The sequence below is a fragment of the Staurois parvus genome, unplaced genomic scaffold (assembly GCF_062004578.1).
Source record: "Staurois parvus isolate SC_StPar_1 unplaced genomic scaffold, SC_StPar_1.0 ptg000513l, whole genome shotgun sequence".
Lineage (NCBI taxonomy): Eukaryota > Metazoa > Chordata > Amphibia > Anura > Ranidae > Staurois > Staurois parvus.
In genome coordinates, this window is record NW_028318309.1 from 611,004 (window position 1) to 626,021 (window position 15,018).

General features: G+C 43.1%; 1 long non-coding RNA gene across 1 annotated transcript; it reads left to right on the plus strand.

The window, feature by feature from the left end:
• Positions 1–1,167: 1,167 nt before the first annotated feature.
• On the plus strand, positions 1,168–9,086 carry LOC149451844 (uncharacterized). Its single transcript, XR_016314975.1, has 2 exons — positions 1,168–1,381; positions 6,997–9,086. It is a non-coding gene; the product is annotated as an uncharacterized LOC149451844 (long non-coding RNA).
• The last annotated feature ends 5,932 nt before the right edge of the window (positions 9,087–15,018 follow it).

Sequence of the window (15,018 nt, forward strand, 5' to 3'; positions counted from 1 at the left end):
GCAATACTTACATTCTCCTGCAAACACCATCTGTCCATCCTCCAGAGCCAGTTCCATTACCAGCTGAATGACACCCTGCATCTGGGCTCATGGGAGACTGATGCAAAGAATGGTGTTCATCCAGGTCAGTCGCTCAGAAAAGACTGAAATCAGAGGATGAACAGGACAACTAGACAACTAGCATTCTAGAAGAAGGTCAGCAATGGCAGCTTGAGAGATCTTCTTAGGGGGATCGACTACGTTAGGTGCAATCTTACCTCTTAGAGTAGGAGCTCTACAGAAAATTACTTCAGGTTTCTCTTGCAAAAAATCTCTAAAGACCGAATCACTTTTGAGAATACTCCAATGCTCAGTGATAGTTTTCTTGGCACAGATTTTTTTAAAGTTGAACTCCAGTCATTAAGGTGCCCCCGCCATACATTGATGAATTACTACTCTTAGTGTAGGACAGCAATGGGCGAACTACGGCCTGCGGGCCGTATACGGCCCGGCGGACCTTTTAATCCGGCCCGTGGAGCGTGATACTGTCAGGGTGGCTGTCAGGATGTGTGTAGGCGGGGCAGCGTGACGAACGTGAGGGGAGCTAGGCTCCTCTCACAGTCCGCCCTGAAGACCGGAACGGCGCGGGAACACGGCGAGAGGAACGCGCGGAGCAAAGGTAAGTAAATTGACACAGGGGGGACTTGGCTTACTACTATAGGGGGGATGAATTACTATATGGGGGATGAATTACTATGGGGGATGAATTACTATATGGGGGATTAATTACTATGGGGGATGAATTACTATATGGGGGATTAATTACTATGGGGGATGAATTACTATATGGGGGATTAATTACTATGGGGGATGAATTACTATATGGGGGATGAATTACTATATGGGGGATTAATTACTATGGGGGATGAATTACTATATGGGGGATTAATTACTATGGGGGATGAATTACTATATGGGGGATTAATTACTATGCTTACTATGGGGGAATATTACTATACGTACTATGGATGACACATACACATCATTCATCTACTCTTGGTCCGGCCCCCCGGGTCCAATATATGAACCCATTGCAGCCCTCAAGTCAAAAAGTTTGCCCACCCCTGGTGTAGGGCAAATGAAATGCAAAGGAATACTTACCTTATTTTTTTACTACCACAGGTCTCTTCCCCACCAGTTCCGAGATGGACAAATGGTCCCCTTAAGCAACTGCTTTTCTCCTGGTCGCATGATTGCCTCTTCACTGATGTCATGACTTGCAACAAAAGTCCAGAGACCACTACTGGTCCTGCATTGTACAGCATATGATGACCTTAAGAAGCTACTCACATTCCAGGGTTGGAGCAAATGAAGGAGCATGGTCATGGGAGTGTGAAATTAGGTAGCTATTCCTCTACATTATTAAGACTGATATGGAGAAAACAAACAGTTTTTTTTTTCAGAACCTTCATAAGTTCAGGTCTGCTTGGACGTTTGTAGAGTTTGGGTGGAATAAAGCCTCCATTCGTGGGACCACATCTTATTTGGTGGCCAGACCTCATTATTAGTCTCAGCTGTCCACAGACCTTTATATATGTGAACTACTGATGCTCAGTACTCTCTCTCTTTCTCTGCTGTGAGAGCCTGCTGCTGTGTGAAAAGGTGGACTGCTGACAGAACAGTTGGGAACGGACCTGACTAAAGTTAGTGGCTTGGACAAACAGATGTTTTGTTCATTTTATGCTGTGGACTTGCTGTTCAACACTGCATTGAAACTGTTTGCTGCCATGCCAAATAAAAATTCAGAATAAAATTGCATAGACTGTTCCGGGATGTCCCTGTCTTGTGCATGGTTTAACAATGCCAGTTGAGCATGTCCCCTTTACAACTGGTACCCTAATGGCAAGTTTTTTAATTCTAACCATTAGCAAGAGTTCAGCAAGAGTGACCTGAGACATTTACTTTCTTGCTTTCCTCCCTTAGAGTATATGTAAACCCTCTCCTTGTAAAACAACCCATTCAGTGTAAAATAGAATAGAAAGGCAAAACATTTGTATATAGAAATAAAAAAAATCATTATAAACACGTTTTCACATTCTCTCTGCTCTCAGCTGCATAAGATCTGGGGAGGAGAAACAGTAGGACACTGATCTTCTCAGTGAATGACTGTGCAGTGTGGGTGTGAGAAGACAAGTCTGATCGTTGCAGGAAAGTAGACTGAGTTCCCAGCACAGCTGGAAAACTGACCATTCTGTGCTCTCATGCCTAGTGTGGTTGGTTTTAATAGGAAAGCAGGGGGACTGGCAGGAACATCTCTGATGAAGAAGGCATGGCCTTCGAAACGCGTCAGAGGTACTGAGTGTCTACCCCCATGATGGGATTCGCGCTAGCTTCTTGTCTCTGAAGTCCCTTGGAGGACTTACATGCCTGATTTTATTCGCTGTTTGTGAGTACCATTCTTTTATTAATAAATTTTGGTTACTGAGGTAATGCGCAAGGTTGGTGCGCTTCTCGGTTTTGTTTCACTTTCCAGTATTGGTCGGGCTTCCCCAGCCTTGTTTGGAGCTGCACAACCTTTCATGCACTGGTGGTCGCATTTTCTGGTTTTGGTTCCATCCACTCGCCACCGGCCTGGGTCCTAGAGCGCAGGAGAAATCGTATCTGGGACTGGCAGGAACACCAGGGATTTCACACAAAGGAAGCAACACAAAGAGAACAGGATACTCTTTCATACAAGTACATGCTATAACAGGCACATATCCAGAATATGAAATGTTGAGTTTACATACTCTTTGGCTGTTTTCTGGAATCAGTTCCAGCTTGGACCATATACAAAAAATGAACCCCCCAGCAGCTCTTTTAAGAAAAAGCTGATATACTCCCCTCCTCTTAAGCGCTGTCCCCTGCAGACTTACCCTCCCACTGATCCAGCTCAGGTCTTCCTCTGAGTTGACATCTAATGTTACTCGGCTCATTTATTGTGAGGTCAAGAATGTCAGGGCTCCTTCCCAATCCTGGAATCATGAGAGAATGTTTCAGAGAAACACATCACTATGCGTCATCATTTTCTGCAAGGAGGAAGAGAGCCAAGGTAACACCAAACCAAAGATACCCAGAGAAAAGGTATGTGTATATATATATATATATATATATATATATATATATATATATATATATATATTTATTTTTTTAGGGAACCTTTAATGGGGGGAAATGGGTGAGGGCCTGGCAATCCCAGTAGATTGTAGATCACCAACATTCCTAGGTATCTTGCAGGTCTATCTCAATACGTAGCAAGGCTTGGTGATCCCCATCCAGTCTTCACATACCACTAATAATACATTCCCAACAACTTGTAGTCTTTTTAAAAGTGAAGCTCCTACACTGTTCAGAACAGGAACAAAAGGCATTTGTACTCCAGAGCCTACATTGTTATACTTCTGAAGCTGATAAAACCATCTATACCATGCCCTTTCCTTTTCCTCTCATCTAGCCTCAGCTCTGAAAAGATTTACACTTTTCCTTCACTTCAATAGAGCTTAGATCAATATAGTCAGCTTTCCAACGGGATTTCCACTAATTCCATCACTTTCAACCATGGGAATTTTAATTGACTCGTTTTGACTGTTTGTTTTGATTACAAGACTCTTGAAATAGGACTGAGGACTTTCCAATCAAGAACATTAGCTCAGTTGTGTCAACTGTCTGTGCCGAATAAGTGCTTAACAACTCAGAGCTACTTTGCAGAATAAATAACGGGTAAAAATACGATGTAGTGAAACAGCATAATAAAGGTCGCAGAGCAAGTTCATAACCATATAAAATCTCACATCTGTTGACCAAGTGCATTCATATAAATCATGGAAATCTGTACTGACCTCTAATATTCTAATTACTTACCTATGATATAACCCTTAATATAAAGGTGTATCAAACTCCTTCTACCAGCAGTACTTCTAGAGATGAGTGAATCCATTGTGTGTAAACCACCAATTTGTTAATGCACCAAATGCCCCCAACCTATAGGGAACCTCTGTTCCTTTGGGGTTCATCCAGTTTTTAACTCTGCAGAGAATTATAGTTTGAGCATTACATTTTTTCGTGATGTTGAGGATAAGATAGAACTATCAGCAGTGTACATAGACTTTAGCATTCCCCTACAAGGCCCTGCACTACTGACCTATAGAAGGTCAGTAGACATAATGGGGTGATGACCCAAAGGAAGGTAAGGGTAGGACCTCCTATAATCTGTGATGTACTGTGTTTATCTATCACTGATGCTTTTTTTTTTTACTTCGCTTTGAAGTTAAACTGAACTCTAAAAGTATAGATTTGCTTTGTTATAGGGAACATTCAGAAATGTTAATTGCACCTACGCAGTACACTGAAAAATGTACCTTGTCTTAAATTCCTCCTGAATAACAGTAGAGCACGACCTGGTTGTGAAGGTGTCTAAACTTTCCCGTGCCTACCATGTCATAGCTGTATATCTGCAGTGTGAGATCTAAGGCACTGAATCCTCTGACTGCTAGTCTTAGGAGACTTGGAGGGAGATTTGGTGATATCAATACTCACTGTTATCCTTGCTGGAGAGGAAGCTGTACAAGAGGGACTTCCCTGCTTTTGATACATTCATTGTGGATCTGTGTTCTTTTTTACTGGATGGAGGCTCTGACATGAGGAGGCAAAGTCCTGCCTCTACTAAGATTGCAGCCTCCCCATCAGTAATTGGGAAAGGTCAGCTGCAGGGAGACCACAGATAATACTTATGACTAGTCCTTTGACCTCTGCCTGCCTTTTTTTTATTTTTTTATTTGACCACGGCTAACAGACTTCAGTTTCTTTTTAATGTCCCTCTGGCTGACCTCCTGAGCAAAGGTGTCCATCAGGGACCCTCCAGTAGCTAAGGGGACTGCCACCTCACATGGCAAGAACCAAAACTTTGGTTACATTACAAGTGCATTCAGGGCCATGGATAAGGGGGTACCACCAGTTTTCCTGTATGGGGCCCAGGCCAGTGGGGGGAGGGAGGCAGACAGCTGGATGAATTGAATTTGAGCAGGGAGGGTGATCAGCACAGCATGGGGGGGGGGTGCATTACTGGAACTGATCCCCTGTATGGCTTCTTCTCCTCTTGCTCCCACTGGCTTTCAGCTGCTGTACAGAGCGCCATACAGGGGATCAGTTCCAGTAACTACCCCCACTACCACACCCATCATCCTCCCCCTGCTGTCCAGACCCCCCCTGTGTGCCCCCACTCCCAGAACGCTTCCGGCATTCCCCCTGTCCTGTCCACCAGCAGCTGCAAGCACACAATAGGATCCTTCAGGATGGAGAGTGGAGGAAGGGTCCGGTAAATATGTCCCATTTACCATCCCCTTCCATTTCCTAAAGAACACAATGCGTGATTGGTACCGATCACTCACTGTGTTTATTCCTAAATGAAGCATATTAAGCTGTATTTGTTTTTTTGTTTTTTTTTGGGGGGGGGGGCTGTTAGGTTGACTGTATGGGGCCCTGTGGTTTCTAACAGCAGCCCTGAGTGCATTCTAAGAAAAATCTCATTGCATTAAGCCAATCATCGACGGTTCTGCTGGAACGGGCAAGATTCGACCCATGTATGGGCAGGCTGATTGTACCCAAGTCAACCTATCGATTGACTTGGGTACAACCAGCATGTCAGATTTTTAGGATGCGACTCTTGCCAGTGGCTACAGCTGCTAGCATAGCAATAATCACTTTGTGCTCCCAGCAGGGACAGCTCCCCATGCCCACCGATCCCGGACGGGTGAACACAATAGATCTGCAGGAGGGATTCTGACTGCTTGATGGGGGGGAACACCAAGGTTGCAGGAAAGAAAATCATATCATCTATGGCTTTCCTTACCTTATGTCCCTCAGCTCAATGCCTTAGTGTGCACACAATGTATTTTTTCATTTCCAAACATTTTGCTAACACAGGAAAAAGCAGCGAAAGGCTTGATATTAAACTGTATTATGTTCACTTTAAGGTGTTAAGTCGAGGGATGATAAGAAAACAATGTACATACTGCGCTTCCACCCAACACGTGTATGGCAAAGCTCATAAAATGCTCTAAAACACTTGTTACAAGCAATTTCAAGGAGAGCAGCCTACAGAATGGTTCACAAATCCTGTACAAATTGCTTACGAAGCACAGTACAACATTTTGAAAATACTTGTCAATAGTTCATTCTGCCATGCCAGATATTTTTAAGCATTACTGATATGAGTAAGCTGGAAATACATAAACAGAAGGCATTTTAAAGGTTTTGATCAGTAGTGACCCCTCTTGTACAGTACTGCTTCTATCAGAAGGAAATTAAACCGGAGCTAAACTCTCTCAATCAACATTAACTATCTTTAAGCGTTAAACTGATGCATTAGTAAGTATATAGGAATTAGGAAGTATATAGAAATATTGTATATGAAGGGTAACTCCTCTTTCGTGGGAAAAAAATTAGGAAACAAAAATAATATAGTGTACAAAATTAATGTTATTAAAAATTACCTTTCCTTCTCAATCTGCAGCACTGTCGTTTTCTGTAAAAATGCAATGCAATGTGGCTGCCCCATATATGTAATTTCCCACCATATATGTAATTTCCTGCTTGTGTGATTGGCTCACTGATTTCCCCAGAAGTCTGCAGTAAGATTCAAGTCAGATTTTGAGCATCCCCTGCAACAAAAAATTTAGTTTTAGTGAGATACTCCTAAAGAGAAATCACATCTAAAGGGATGCAGACCCTTCCACTTTCCTCATTAGAGCCCTGCAGTTGCAGCAGCTGATTCATAATTATGACATCACTCCCATACAGATTCACTCTACACATGGACACAGACAAGCAAACATCTACTTCAGAATAACAAAAGGTAGGAATCTGCAACCAAGTTTGTTAGAATCCCTGCAATGTACATAGATCATCCAGAGGGGGATACTTTTTTCTAAAAAAAAGTGGATTTACTCTTTAATTGTTGTTTTTTGTTTTTTTTTACAGTTCTTCAGATGCTTCCTTGTTCCTGGTCTAGACCAAAATGATGTCATACATCTCAGGAGTCTTCATGGCATTTTCTTTCTTTCTTCACTGCTAAGTACAAAATTCGGTATGCATGCTTGAACTAAAGGCAGATGGATTCCAGGAAGTAAGAGCTACATGAAGTATCTGCCCTTACTCAAGAGGGCCACAGCTAGAAATTAAGTGATTTCTCACTAAACTAAAGCATGGGAACATGGATGGATGGGCGAGTTTGCTTTAAAGTGATATTAAAGGCAAGTTTTTAAAAAGATCCTTTGCTGGCACTCCTGACCCCTCCCTCTTGCCAAGTGCCCCCACAGCAAGCAGCCTGGTAGGGGGGCAACAAGCAGGCTTGCTCCCTAGCCACTGCTATGAGTGTCCATTCACACACAGAGCCACAACCCTCCCCACCCCCTCTCCTCAGTTGCTCACTGACTGTGATTGACAATGGCTCTCACTGCTGTTTCATCCAATGAGGAGGGAGAATCCCTGGAGAGCTGAGGCTCTTGTGTACATCGCTGGATCGCGATGGGGCCCGGGTAAGTATTAAGGGGGCTGGGCAGAAGCTGCTTTACATAGAAGGTTTTTTAACTTTATGCATAGAATGCATGAAGGTAAAAAACCTTCTGCCTTTACAACCACTTTAAATATTAAAAATGCTTGGATTCTATTTCTTTATATAAGTTTTTGAATGCAATTTTGAGAGAAAATTCTGTAATATGTTATTATTCTTTTTGATGTATTATGATTTTGGATATGTAATACTATGTACAATTTATGTGGTTGTGGTTAATTAAATAATGAACTGCTAAAAGTTAGATGATGAGTTAATTGACTTTGAGGAAGGCGTTTGGTACCATGAGCATATGTCCTTTTGATATATATTTGTTTTATGTGTGCTCTTTGATTTGGCAGATTGCTTGTCCCTCTTCTGTTTGCCCTTGCGGTGGTCGATTGCTGTTTAATTCTGTATGTCTTCTCACAATGACTTCTTAAAAATGGCCCCTTAGCGTCAGGATGCGTGACGCGATGACGCTGAGCGTCATGACGCATGTATTTACATCAATGACAATGCTCCGTAGCAAGAGAACGCTAGTATTTTGGTGCCTCTGTCTCTTAATTAAGGCACAAACAATGGAGACTTCATCTTTATGGCTGCGTCTATGGAATGGTTTGGCATCATTATTATTGCTGTATTTTGAAAGCGGGCTGACAACACTATTACCACCATAGAGGGAATCGATTCCTTTTTCACCAGAGGGACTGTGACTGCTGGGAGCTACTTTTTTGGACCACATAAGCACTTCAGCTGACTTGGGATGCATTCTATGACATTTGTAAATGGATCTATTTAGTCTGTCTTCTTTTTTATTTTTCTAGAGAAAATTAGAATAATGTAGAAAGTTTGGCAACAGTGTAATGGAGAATTTAATAGTATCAAGTTGTTAGTCCCATTAGGGGTATTATGAAGTTTCTGTCTTTTTTGCATCGTAGTCCCATTTCTAGGGGCTTAATATACAACTAGTGTGGGGAGTAGGGGTTTAGTTTGGAATTTCCTGGGGTATTTTAAACATTTTGATCCTTTTGACATTTTACAGTCTCCTGTTTCAGACAAGTAAACTATACCTTAGTGGTGGACATTGATACTTTGTGATTGAGAGATCCTTTCTGTTTCTGCCGGGACTTTATGCTCATGTCTCTTTTCCACTGGCCTCCTGCAAAGTCATTGATGTCATTTAGGAAATATGCTAACAGAGCATGTTAGACTTGTTTATTGTGATATTATTATGTTATGTGTGTATCTTCATTCTCTGGCTTGATTTGTACTATTTCAGAATTTTATACTTTGTTTCCCTGAAGAAGCGGGCTGTGTCCCGTGAAACGCGTCGGACAATATAAGCAGCGTATCAAGTCAGACTAATTATGCTAGTTATGATACCTTAGGCCTTATTTTGCAGTGATCAATTATGCCTGTTATCAACAATACTAGTTTTTAAGATGAATGTATTATGTGCTCAATTCCTATTACCACAATATTGGTTTCAATTTTATCAATAAAGTTGTATTTGTTACACATGTTTTGATTATTTTTGTGGTATGGCGCCTACAAAACCCCATTAGTTTTTTCAGTTAGGGATGTTATTTTTAGATACAAACCATCTCTAGCATATAGGTTCCACCCATTGAAAAGTCAGCACAGTGCTCTAAAAACCAAAATCCTTCCCTCTTACAGCAGGACTTTAGCCATGCATTCAATTCTCTAATCTCCCCCCGTATTTCCTGTGTTATGCATGGGATAGGTAATATTTCAGAGAATATCACCTTGGAGGTCCATCTCTTCAACTTTAGTTCTCTAAATTAATTCTTAAGGAGCCTCCACCTACCATGTATTCTGTCATTGGTTCCAACATGCCCAGCCCCTCCCAGTCATTTATCAACCTGGTCCACCACATGCTGAACCCTGACACCAGGGGGACACAACAAACTATTAGGTTGAGGAGATCTTGACGACAAATTATTCAGTCCTTCTGATTATAGAATCCCCTACTACCACCAACTGTCCAGGCCTTCCTGCACTACCCTCACCACCCCTCCCAGATGGTCTGCTCTCCCGGCTGTTAGGGATAGCAGTGACATCCAAAAAGGATCAAAATCTTTACCAAGTAATTATAGACCTGTTAGTTTAACTTCTATAGTTAGAAAGATACTGGAGAGTTTAATAAAGTACCACATAGATGAGTTCTGGCTAGAAAAAATATCTTAAGCAACAGACAGCATGGATTCATGAAAGACAGAAGTTGTCAAACAAATCTGATTTCTTTTTATGAGGAGGTGAGCAAAACCTTGGACAGAGGGGTGGCGGTGGACGTGGTATACTTGGACGGAGGGGTGGCGGTGGACGTGGTATACTTGGACAGAGAGGTGGCGGAGGACGTGGTATACTTGGACAGAGGGGTGGCGGTGGACGTGGTATACTTGGACAGAGGGGTGACAGTGGACGTGGTATACTTGGACAGAGGGGTGGCGGTAGACGTGGTATACTTGGACAGAGGGGTGGCGGTAGACGTGGTATACTTGGACAGAGGGGTGGCGGTAGACGTGGTATACTTGGACAGAGGGGTGGCGGTAGACGTGGTATACTTGGACAGAGGGGTGGCGGTAGACGTGGTATACTTGGACAGAGGGGTGGTGGTGAATGTGGTATACTTGGACAGAGGGGTGGCGGTGGACGTGGTATACTTGGACAGAGGGGTGGCGGTGGACGTGGTATACTTGGACAGAGGGGTGGCGGTGGACATTGTATACTTGGATTTTGCAAAAGTCTTTGATACAGTTCCCCACACATGGCTAATGTGTAAGGTAAAGTCTACAGGCTTGGAAAAATCCGTATGTAAATGGTTGGAAACTGGCTAAAAGATCGTATTCAGAGAGTAGTTGTTAGTGATTCATACTCTGAATGGTCTAGGGGTGTCAGTGGTGTACCCCAAGGTTCAGTGTTGGGACCCTTACTTTTTAATATATTTATAAACGATATAGGGTCTGGGATTAAAAATCCCATTTCAGTCTTTGCAGATGACACCAAGCTGTGCAGTGGAATAACGTCCTTACAGGATGTCTCCAATTTACAAGCCGACCTCAATGCACTGTTTAATTGGGCAACTATGTGGCAAATGAGGTTTAATGTTGATAAATGTAAGGTTATGCACTTGGGGGCTAAGAATATGCATGCATCATACATACTGGGGGGGTACAACTGGGGGAATCAATGGTGGAGAAGGATCTGGGAGTTCTGGTAGATCACAAGCTTAATAATGACATGCAATGCCAAGCTGCGGTTTCTAAAGGGAGCAAAATCCTCTCTTGTGTTAAAAGATGTATAGACTCCAGAAAGAGAGATATATGACCCCTGTACAAATCATTAGTAAGACCTCATCTAGAAAATGCAGTTCAGTTTTGGGAATCGATTCACAAAAAGAACATTGGGGAATTGGAGAAAATGCAGAGAGGGGCAACCAAACTGATAAAAGACATGGAGGAGCTCAGCTATGAGGAAAGATTAGAGGAACTGAATTTATTCTCTCTTGAGAAGAGGAGATTAAAGGGGGATATGATCAACATGTATAATACATAAGGGGGATATGATCTCCATGTATAATACATAAGGGGGGATATGATCTCCATGTATAATACATAAGGGGGATATGATCTCCATGTATAATACATAAGGGGGGATATGATCTCCATGTATAATACATAAGGGGGGATATGATCTTCATGTATAATACATAAGGGGGGATATGATCTTCATGTATAATACATAAGGGGGGATATGAGCACCATGTATAATACATAAGGGGGGATATGATCTCCATGTATAATACATAAGGGGGGATATGATCTCCATGTATAATACATAAGGGGGGATATGATCACCATGTATATTACATAAGGGGGGATATGATCTCCATGTATAATACATAAGGGGGGATATGATCTCCATGTATAATACATAAGGGGGGATATGATCACCATGTATATTACATAAGGGGGGATATGATCTCCATGTATAATACATAAGGGGGGATATGATCTCCATGTATAATACATAAGGGGGGATATGATCTCCATGTATAATACATAAGGGGGGATATGATCTTCATGTATAAATACATCAGTGGTTCATATAGTGAACTCGGTGTAGAGCTATTCACCCTGAGGTCATCACAGAGGACAAGGTGGCACTCTTTATATCTGGAGGAAAATAAATTTAATCTCCAAACATGGAAAGGTTTCTTCACAGTGAGAGCTGTGAAAATGTAGAATAGACTCCCTCAAGAGTTGGTTCTGGCCAGCTCAGTGGATTGCTTTAAAAAAGTCCTGGATTCTTTCCTAGATACACAGATTATAACAGGATACTAACAGGTAAAGTTGATCCAGGGAATATCCGATTGCCTTTCGGGGGATCAAGAAGGAAATTTTTCCCCTGCAAGAGCAAATTGGATCATGCTTTGCTGTTTTTTTTGGCCTTCCTCTGGATCCACTGTGGGTGTAGGATTATAACTTTTTTTTTTATATATATGGTTGAACTGGATGGACCTTTTTCAGCCAGACTAACTATGTAACTAGACTAACTATGTAACTATATGAACTACTGTAATCCCAGTCAAAACATTGAGTTCATTTACCACTAAACAGTGTCTATATCCTAGTGCTAATGCACAGCCAAGTTAAAGGTATGTATACTCATGTTCTTATAAGTGCTTGCAGTACTTTTCAACCAAGTGTGTCAGATGGGCTGAGGGTGTTCTTGAAATCAAGACACAGAACAGAGAACCCAAATTACCAAGCGACTCCTGCAGGGGTAGCACAACATAAATATTAACAATGCATATAACAGTTAATCTGCCTGCGCTTACAATTAAAAAATGCCAACACAGCGCATCAAAATGCGAGCATGACTAGGGTTATGAAAGTCCTAGGGAACCTAAGGAAGTAGTAGATATACAAGCTCTATGGGACATGTAGTGCATCATAGAAAACTGTGGCCAGGGTCAGGTTATGCCTAACAGTGGTAATGGCTTAAAGGTGATTGATTACACAGAACCTGAGCCTAGTCATTGTATACACTGTACACATACCCATAAAATACTCCTAATTTCTAAGCCACAAGCGACTCACAGATATACATAAACACGGAAACAAAGGATTTAAATTTTTTTTTCATTCAAATTTTCAATTACATTTGCTTTTCTATACACAAAAAGATGTCGCTTTTCCTGGATGAGTCTACATTAAAAAAGAATATCATTAAAACCAGTAACTGTTGAAACAATGTACGCTTTAGTCATGACTATGCAATGTAAAACATAGTGCATAGAGTGTAGGAGTCAGAGCAAGTAACATACAACACAGTGTATAGTGTGCAACAGTCAGCATGAGAGCTGGGGCGAGGAGAGAGCGAGAAAGGGAAATATGAGGTTATAGAGAAAAGGGGGTATAGACCAGGAGAGAGAGGGGGACAGAGGGGATAGGTGGAGAGAAGTGGGAGGAAAAAAGGGGAGAGAGGGAAGGGGGAGAGAGAGAGATGATGGAAAGGAGGATGGAAATAAGGGGGAGGGAGCAGGAGAGGGGCAGACAGGGAGAGGAGAAAGATAGAGGGTGGTGATAGAGGGTGAACAGCAGGGGGAGAGACTGATGGGGGAAGGGTCAGAAAAAAGGGGGAGGAAATGAGAGAGGGGGGAGAGAAAGAGGGGCAGAGAGAGGGGGAGTGATAGGGTAGAGAGAGCGGGTGGTGAGGGAAGGAGGTTATTCAATATACACAATGCTCACACACCCCGTCAGGAGCCGCCACGATCCGCGGCTCGGCGCAGGCGCACTGTGCCCATTCACGCTAGTGTATGGGCACTAGGTCCTGGCCGGCTGCGGCAGAGACGGAACCCGCGCATGCACACTCGGAGCCGCGGGTGTGCGCCTGGCACCAATGACAGCGCAGGGCGCGATATTTAAATCGCCCTGCGCTAACAGGTATTGCCGTTTGGTCTCCTTGTGTTCCTGATCCTGTTACTGTGATTCTTGCTGACTCGGATTGTTCTTGACCTTGCTGTTTCTCCTGCTCTGACCCCTGGCTTGCCTGACCTCCCTCCTGGATGCCCCCTTGTGGATCTGATCTTCTGTTGCTGACCTGGTGTGTGACCCGACCATTCTCTGCCCGCTGCTTTGTACCGCACCGCTCCCACGGCTACCGACTCGGCTTGTCTGACCACGCTCTTGCTCATCCATCCATCCACCTTGCCCTGGCATATCTGCCTCTTCACATCAGGCTCTCACCCTGCAGGAACCTCTGGCGGATTCCTCTACCACGGGAAGGTGTACTCAGGAGCCGCGACCTGGTCTTGGTTTGCTCCAAGTCCATCCCCACCATCAGGGGCCCTGGTGAACAAGCGGACCGGGACTTAGACTCCGCGCTCTGGGGAAACTGACCAGTGGGCTGCTAGAGGTACTGCCGGGCGGTTCCTTACACCCCCCCAGTCCTAGGATTTACAGCTACATACAATGTATGTTTCAAGTCTCCCGCCTGGCACCAACTTTATGACCACTGACCAGTAAAGTGAATAATATTGAATATCTTGTTACAATAGTATCTGAAAGTGGGTGGGATTTATTAGGCGGCAAGTGAACATGTTGTCCCTGAAGTTATTCAGAAAAAAAATGGGCATCGCAGTTTGTTTAACTAGCATACTCTGTTTGACTTCATTGACTTGTTTTGTAAATAATGTTTTATGTAATGTATATTTATTTTTTCTATTTACTATTTTGTTGCTTTGTTGCTGTCTTTGTAAGGTGACCTTGGGTGTTCCGAAAGGTGCCTATAAATAAAATGCATTATTATTGTTGTGTATGGGGCTGTGTAGCCGAAGACTAGTCAGGGTGCCCATGCTGACCCGTATCCACAGCCAAAAGGACCTACAAGGGGTTGTGAGTATCAGAACTGCACCATGGAGCAATGGTAAAAAGTGGTCCAGGCCGATAAATCAGTTTTTTTACATCATGTGGATGGCCGGGTGTGTGTGTCGCACACTTGGAGGCAGTGTGATGCTTTGGGCAATGTTCTACTGAGAAACCTTGGGCCTGCCAGTCATGTGGATGGTACTTGACATGTACCACCTACCTAAACATTGTTGTTGACCAAGTACACCCCTTCATGAAAATGGTTTTCCCTGATGGCAGTGGCCTCTTTCAGCAGGATAATGTGCCCTGCCACACTGCAAAAATGGTCTAAGAATGGTTTGAGGAACACAATGAAATTCTCCAGATCTCAATCCAGTTGAGCATATATGGGATGTGCTGGAAAAACACGTCCGATCCATTGAGGCTCCATGCAACTTACATGACTTAAAGGATATTCTACTGATGGCTTGGTGCCAGTTACCACAACATACCTTCAGAGGTCTAGTGGAGTCCATGCCTCAATGAGTCAGGCCTGTTTTGGTAGCAAATGTGGGA